Genomic DNA, 8,716 nt, shown 5'->3' with positions numbered 1-8,716 from the left:
TAGACTTCCCTATTTTGAATAAACGATGTAATAGGATAATTCTAGGATAAAAAAATTTTGCTCAGCACAAATGGCCAGCCTAAAAACTGTACGCATAACGTAATTTAACTATTAAAGTGAAAGCAATAAATATATGAGCTAAACGCAGAACTTCAACTACCAACTTGAACATTTGCGCCTTCAAATGAGCCGAAATCACTGGATGGCTAAACAGCACCTTCTGTACGTCATAAACCCAGGCACTACCAAGAGGTGCACCCAGACTGTCACCTTCCAACGCATTCTGTACGGAGCAGAAATTTGGGTTCTGCGACCAAAACTACGCTAAAGCCACTATATGCAGCCGAGTTTTGGTTACTTAAATGGGCCACATGGAAGTCTCAGTTACCTCCACAGCACCGAACTACAGCGATAGCCACCGCTCTCGGTCTGGAACGATTGCCAGTGAAGATGGAACTGAGACGCCTAATGCTCACGGGAAAGATCTCCGCCTCCAATGTGATCTGCTGGAGAGTTACTCCTCATGCGCTGAGAGCAAAGCCACAGTTGTGCTCTACCCATGTGAGGCTGTACATGACTGAAAGATTTCTTCCCACACAAATGTTGACGATTATACAATCGCTGGACGTTGATCTGCGACAAGCAGTACAAGATAAGGATGTGATCTGTTTCTGTGTGGGAAACAGATCACAAAAGCATGTGATCTGTTTCCCACCCAGTAGGGGGACGAACTCGAAACTGTAAAATCTATCTCTGAACTGTGAAAAACTCGATCTGTGTCACTCTATTCTGGCAACCACAAATTCCTGTAATCTAGATGTATGGAGGAGTGGTTTACATGGTATCTCTTTCTGGATTGGACTTTATTGATTCAATTTTGATATTTTGTTATAATCATTGTTATTATTAATAATTATTAGTTTTATTATTTTGTTACCTTCTTACTATATCTTATATTTATCCATGTAAAATCCATGGCACCATTCCGTGACGGGTACATTGTATCGTACCTTTACGTACAATAAAGATTAATTAATTAACAACTAAGAGTTCCATGTGTCGTACCTTCTGCTTACCAAATGACGCTTTGATTTTGGCGGAAAACGTCGCACTCGTGATATTCTTTTATACAATGGGGCGCTTCTGTTAACGTGCTTTTTAAAAATTTATGAAAAATATTTTTATGGTCCTGTTATAACAAGACCATAACAGGAGGTGAGGGATGTCAAAAACAGAATATTGGTGGTAATTTTCAATTGTGCGTTGTTGTAATGGAACGTCGATAAGCGTACGTGTACCAATCTGAAACCTAGACTGCTAAACATCAATCGCCATATTTTTGTTTGCAACCAAATAGTCTCTAGGATAACACAGCGACGACTTATTACCGACTCTTTCTGCGGTAGACCTCGAACCACATTTAGCATCCAAATCAAAGTACATATCTCTTATGCAGATAATTTGAATTTTTTAAAATGAAATCTAGTGAACTAACAGTGCAATAAACATCGATAGGAGCTAACCCTTAAATTTAGAAGCCTTGGGGACTACCTACAATTAGTCGGTGTAAGAATGAATCGCGATAAAAAAGGGGGCTGGAATTATATTTACTACGAGTAGTGGGAAAAAATGAAAGTGGTATCGCAACTTTTGTTCTCGGAGAGCACAAGTCAAGAAAGTTCTTCCAATAAAGACCTTGCCTGACAGAATAAGCACCTCAAAAACATTAAGACCAAAAACAATTTGACCTCACAAGGGCCAAGACTTAATCGGCTGCGTGGGCGTTGAAACAAGAAATGATTGGGTTGCAAATACCAAGGCTAATTTTTCCTTATATACTGTACTGCGTGACAATCCCGTTATGTCTCATCGTCTGGCCATTGGCATCCGAATTGTGCCATACGAAATATATTGCACTAGAATACTAATTCTACACTGGATAAACAGGGTGACAGAAAACCCTCTGAATATAATTAATCTAAATCTAACATCTTAGCTAAGATTTACCCAGGGAGAATTGGTCAGCCCACCCTAGATGGCGTTATCTCGGGGACATAAGTAGCGAGAACATCGTGCAGACATGCGTGTCTCCTCTCTTCCTTCCCCTCGATGCGGTACAGCCGAGTTTACAGGGAAGAATTTCTTCATATAGTCGACTTTCTCAAGTCTTTGGATATTGATCTGGATAACTTCTGCTAGTGAGGCAAAGAGGAAACAAATTCTGAAAGACTTAACAAATTTTATGAAACTATGAAATACTGCAACTGTTAAAACCTTAAAACTAGATGAAGTAATTTCAGACCATACAGCTTAATCTCTATCACTTTGTGGTAATTCATATAATTATAGTAAAATACTTGTTAAGAAATAAGGACAAATAATTAGTGTGTATTAAAGAATAGGAATAGGCAGTTTATGCAATACCTACAAAACTGTATACTGTATTGTGGTTTAATATTAAATGTAAATTTGTTTAAAAAATTGTATACTTTTCTATATGATATATCGCAATTATGTTAAATCCTTGTAACCCCCCCCCCTCCCAACCGACAGGCTGTCCCAAGGGTGATGATACTAATGATGGTAAATAAATTTTCAGGAATGAAACTCGGGATTTTCACTTGTTTCATTCATTCAAAATGAGAAAGCAGACTTTCAAAGAATGTGTATTCCTATAGTTACTTGGGAATTTATGTAATGTGAAACGGCTAGTCTCATTTTGTCTCACAATAATATTTTCTTACAACCAGCTTATTCTGTTTTTCCCCCCCTCCTCCTGTTCGAGCTCACATGTTTGACATAGCTTCTGATACTGTACGCTAGTTTTATATTGGTGGGCTTCACTGCACGCCTCTAAAGGCCTGCACACAAACATTTGACGCTGCTGGGTGTGTTCTAGCTTCTCGTTATACTGGTACGGCGTGTCCTTGTGATATACCCAGAGACATTCACAGATTCAGCAGGGAGTCTGTTTTACTAGGAAAGTCAATTTCCATATCTGAATACAGAATTTTAATTGACATATTTTTTTTAGATTAACATGTAACTTGTGAGTCCTCTTGGTAACGAGATCATCCTATGAAAGGGAAAGAGTATAAAAGCTAATAAGAAAAACTAGATTTGTGAGTGAAATGGGGGAAAAAAAAAAAAAAAAAAAACAAGAAAAAACGGAAGAGTTATGCAAGGAAATATAACTGGAAAAGAAACTATTTATCAGAAAACTACCACTAGAGAGAATCTTCCGCAGTAGAATCAGTGTCTAAAGTTTTATGACATGTTTAAGGCCTACCACAACATTCCTCCATCCCAGTGTATTGATTTCAGTTTATTTATACGAATAGTACCCAAAATCTTCACGTGCACGCTTTCAAACTCGGAATGTAGAGGTCATGGGGTCAGACAAGGTCAAAGACCCTTATTACGTCATAGGATTCTTGTCGCCGCGTCGTTATAAATTGCTTCAGATCGGTCGATGTATTGTGGAAAGTGCTTTGTCATCTTCCATTGCTTATTGTAAGGAATGGCTACTCATGGGGCCCCTGTTGATATCTTTAGACTTTAGGTGCAAACCGAGTAGAAGGATTTAAGTTCATAAATAAATAATGATATCTTTATAAATAAATAATAAATAGATGATATCGTTCTGTAGGTTTTATCGGAATTGCGAAATATTTATTCGAATTACAAGAAACAGATAAAGTCTGTTTTATTTTCAGAAGATAAAATCTGGTTTATTTTCTGAAGTTTTTGTTCTGTTGGGCTCTAAGTGTGTTAAATAAACGCATGTATCAATATATATTAATGTAATATCCATATACAATCGTCACGTTTATACTCAGCAAATTAGGGGAAACTTGATCCATAGTGATGAGATTTCGTGCGATGGCTAGTAGATTTAATTGCAACTTAATAAAGCTTTAAAAAAGTGTAATGAAAATCTGATTAGTGATAAATAAGAGATCACTCTTAATTTAATTATTGAATCATTCAAAAAATGTACGCATTAGGTAAGCATGTTATGTTCAGTATTTGGATTTCTTTGATGGCGGCATCGATTTTTCTAATTCTTGAATGGCATGTGGATTTCTGGTCGTTCGGAAATCACCACAGAAAGTAATCTTAAGGGTTAAGATTCAGCAAATACAACAGCCATGCCCATGCCTTTCCGGAGACCGTGGTATGTACCGCATTATTATCATTCTCTCATATTATTTATCCCTGATTGGGGGTTCCACACCGTGACGGGTATTGCTACCGAGTACCCAGGGTGGTTGTTATGTCTGGTGTTACTGTTGGTCGAGGAACTCTTTGACTATCCTACAGGTGTTCAGGATTGCAACATTCTGGAGTTCCATGTAGATGTTCTCTGGGAGACTCATTGCTGCTAGGCTGTTATGTAGGGTCTTTGGCATCATACCGGTGGTTGACACGATGGTCGGGATGGTCGTTACTTGTTACATATGCCACACCTCTTTGATCTCCAGTCTTAGGTTCGTGTACTTCCCGATTTTCTCATCATTAGTTTTCTGGAGGTTACTAGTGTTCGGTACCTCTATGTCAATCAGTTAGGAAGCCTTTTCTTTCTTGTAGATAAGGGTTATGTCCGGTCTGTTGTGCGGGATTGTCTTGTCCGTTATTATGGTGCTGTCCCAGTACAGCGTGTGGGCTGACGTCTCTAGTACTGCCTGGGGTTCCGACCTCTAATACGGTACACTTCCTTTGATCAACTGGTATTTCCTTGCTAGTTTCTGATGTATTATCCTGGCTACCTCGTCATGTCTATGAGCGTATTCAGTCTGGGTGATCAACTTGCATCCCGCGGTGATGTGGTGGATTGTTTCTGAGGCCAGGTGGCATCGTCGACATGTATTGTTATTATTATATTAAAAACACCTTAGTACGGCCTCACTTGTCCACATATCACGGAGGTTCGAGTTTGACTTCACTCTTTAATCTTGATAAATTATATGCGTTCACAAGCCGGTTTGAATTTTTTGGTGAAGGAAAAACGGTGAGTTACTCTCACGGTTTTACCTTCAGCAAAATATGTAGTTAGTAGGCGGAATGAGAAGGAAAAATCCTTCGCATTCCGCCTACTAACTACATATCCCAAAGAAAAGGCTCTTAAACAAATTGCTGAAGTCGGGTTCGAGAATCAGACTTTTTCCCTCAAGCGACAAAGCCATTCCTCTACGAATACCCCATTGGCGAATTCCAGAGGGCATTTATCCTGCCTTATAATGTCCCCCATATCACACCAAAGAGCACATTACGAGGTCAGTAATATTTATACTCTTAGTGAGCAATTTATTAGGAACCGCTCCATCCAAAAAGACATCTAAGGTACTGCTATATGCTAGTATGGTAGTGCTTTGCGCTGTGTGCGTGCGCGCGCACTGGTGTGCAAAACTTAAGGACCAACACTATTTCTAAAGGTTACAACCACAAAATCAAACGAAACAGCCTGTGGCAATTTGCATAACTGTGGCCGTTCATTAGAAAGCTGATGCACATGCAAAAATTTGAATCGTGATGCGAGGTCTCACATAAAAAGATAAAAGCAGTTCAGCAGTTATGTGCAAATTACCGAATGGTGAGCACGAATGTTACAGACGGTCGATTGGTTTCATACAGTGCTACAGGCAACGAAATGGCTAGTAGACAACATCTGGATGACTTTACCCGGAGTCGAATAATTGGGAAGGTCGAAGTGCGAGGAATGTGACTGCAGAGTTCGGTATCGCCCATAGCATCGTCTCACGTGCGTGGTCTGCCTTCAGAACGACAGTTACAGCAGTTCTTCGAACTGCTGTAACTGTCGTTCTAAAGTGGTGGTCGCCCACGAAAAACAACGCCCAATGATGACCGCTATATACTCCTGCAGGCCAAGAGGGACCGACACCAGACAGCGAGGTGAAAACTAGCTGCACAGGACGCAGGATATCGCGGTTTACTGTGGCCAGGCGACTCCACAAAGGTGGACTGTTTGCCCGACGCCCAGTACGCTGTGTCCCTTTAACACCTGCCCATCGCAGAGACTGTTTACAGTGGTGCATCGAACACAAGGACTGGACAGTAGCGCAATGGGGTAAGGTACTCAATACTGATGAGAGTTGATTCTGTCTCAGCAGCGATTCTGGACGTCAGCTAATCTGGCGAGATTTTGACACATGGTATCACCCCGCAAACATCACTGAAAGGGATCGATATGGCGGTCAAGGTGTTCTAGTCTGGGGAGGTTGTTACCTTGGATGGACGTACACAACTCCAGATCTGGAAGGCGGTACTGTAACCGGTGCACGCTACTGTATTGAGGTACACCTCGGAGCCCATGTGCTTCTGTTCCGTGGTGCCATTGGCTCCGAGGTCGTGTTTATTGATGATAACGCCACACCCCATCGCACGGCAGCTGTTGATATGCTTTTGGAAAGTGTGTTGTTATTGTTATGCCGTTCCCGTGGTTTCCCACAAATCCTATTGCGTTTGGAAAGTGAGAACATCGTTCGTATGGATTGGCCTGCCCGTTCCATCCATTTAAATCCTATCGAACACATATTGGACGCTCTGGGAGGTCGCCTAGCGGCAAATCCACACCCACCAGAAAATGTTCACCAGATGAAGATGGCGCTGATAGAGGAATGGACAATGTTACCGCAACAACGTATCAACAACATTGTTATAAGTATGGACAGGCGGTGCAAAGCCTGCATCGACATTAGGGGTGGCCATATCTCCTACTGAGGACCACTTCTTCCCTTTGTTCCATCTTTGGCAGTGGTGCATCTGTATCATGGCAGCCAATGCTATGTTGCCATTTTTGAATAAAGTCCCTGTGTACCGTTTTGTTTCCGTTGTTTTCTTCATCATTTCTGTACCTCACGAGGTTCCTTTGGTATGCTTTTCCCATATCCAGGCAACTCCTATGAGAAGCTACAGGTGAAAACCTGACTGGTCCTTAAGTTCTGTACACCAGTGTAGTGCTGCCCTCTATAGTCTGATTTATTTCCAGATATATATGTTCAGCAGTTGCTTTGTATGTTTAGTAGTTTGGTTTCTCCATGTGAGTATTATTTCTCTGTCCTATTATTTTTACACTACATATGGACCACCATTATACAAATCTATCGCACCGCACCGGCAGTGTGATCTTTCTATCATTGTTTCGCGGCATGGATTTGTGTAGCGTTCGAAATGTAGTGGTTCCCTAACCATTATACCCTCGTGGTTCACTGACGAGACGGGGCATAATGGTTAGTCTTTTCTATTCAATTCAATATTATGGTATGTTCTATTTTTTTCTCTATTTTAATTTCGGCATTGTTGGCTGGTTACATTTACATATAGTGATATTTCACGTGTTTCGGAAACTGGTGCTTATCTGGGGGGCGTCACCAAATTTTCCTTTAATTTGGACTCTCTCTATTTTCTAAATTATTTAATAATGTTTCTCCAACATTACTCAAACCTTAATTTTGCATATTAAATTCTTCGCTCTACTAGTTTGCCACGCTACTGGTATACTTTCATTTATTTTTATTTAAACTGAATATTACAGTTAAATACAAGCAACATGTTGTGGTTTTTGCATTTTTGCTATCAATGATGTCTGCTCTACTGTCCTTATTTTTTTATTTTCACTTAATTTTGCTTTTATTTCTACGGTCTTACGGTCTAATTTTCGATTCATTTGGATTTAATAAGAATTATATATATATATATATATATATATATATATACACACCGATGAGCCAAAACTTTATGACCACCAACCAAATATGATGTTGGTCCTCCACGTGTAGCCAAAACAGCTCGTATCCGGCGAGGCATGGAAACGACAAGATTTCTAAATGTGGCTTGTGGTATCTGGTACTGATACGTAACCAACAGGTCCTTTAACTCTTGTAAGGTCCGTGGTTGGGACGCCGCAGATCGGAGTTGCTGTTCCAACACAAACCACAGATACATCGATCGGATTGATGTCTGGGGAATTTGGAATTCCCCAGAATCTGAAAGTCTGCCTCATGTTCCACGAACCAGTCTCGAATAATCCGGGCGGTGTGGCATGGGCGCATTATCCTGCTGAAAGACTGCGCTGCCACAGGGGAAGACCATTGCCATGCCCATTGCGAAGGCCTAGAGTCACAGGTGACTCTAGGCCTTCGTTTCTATAGTGCTTCTCTATCCTGTTTCGCAGGAGATGTTCAAGAAGCTTGCTGAGAACTGTCAGGAGCGCTATCGGGCGATAGGACCCTGGGAGGTCCTGCCTCTTCGTGGGATTCTTCAAGATTAGCCGGAGCGTCGCCGCCCTCCAACTGCACGGGACGTAGCCTTCTTTGAGGCATTAGTTTCAATATTTCCTCCGTGATGCTGTCCACTGCTTTCTTAATGATCTCTGGCTCTAGGAGATCTTCCCCTGGGGACTTTTTTTTCTCTCAGCTTGGCCGCCGCGATCTCCAGCTCAATCTTGGTGAAAGGTTCCTCAGTTTGCTGGGTTGTGTATATGCTGTTCTGTTGGCAGAGCAGTACTTGTTCTGGCGTAGTGGGATCAATGTGCTCCGGAAACATAGCATCCAAAATATTGTTGACTGTTTCGTGCCACGTCTTTGTGAGCCCCCCCCCCCTTGCGGTTTCCTCATTGCTGGGACTACCTCGCCTCTGGCGATCCTGTTTGTAGTCACCCGATAGACCACTCCCCAGGGGTTGTCATTTCCTGTCG

Source organism: Mastigoproctus giganteus, chromosome 2 (assembly GCF_048544385.1).
Source record: "Mastigoproctus giganteus isolate SK-2022 chromosome 2, ASM4854438v1, whole genome shotgun sequence".
Lineage (NCBI taxonomy): Eukaryota > Metazoa > Arthropoda > Arachnida > Uropygi > Thelyphonidae > Mastigoproctus > Mastigoproctus giganteus.
This window is presented reverse-complemented; position numbering follows the sequence as displayed.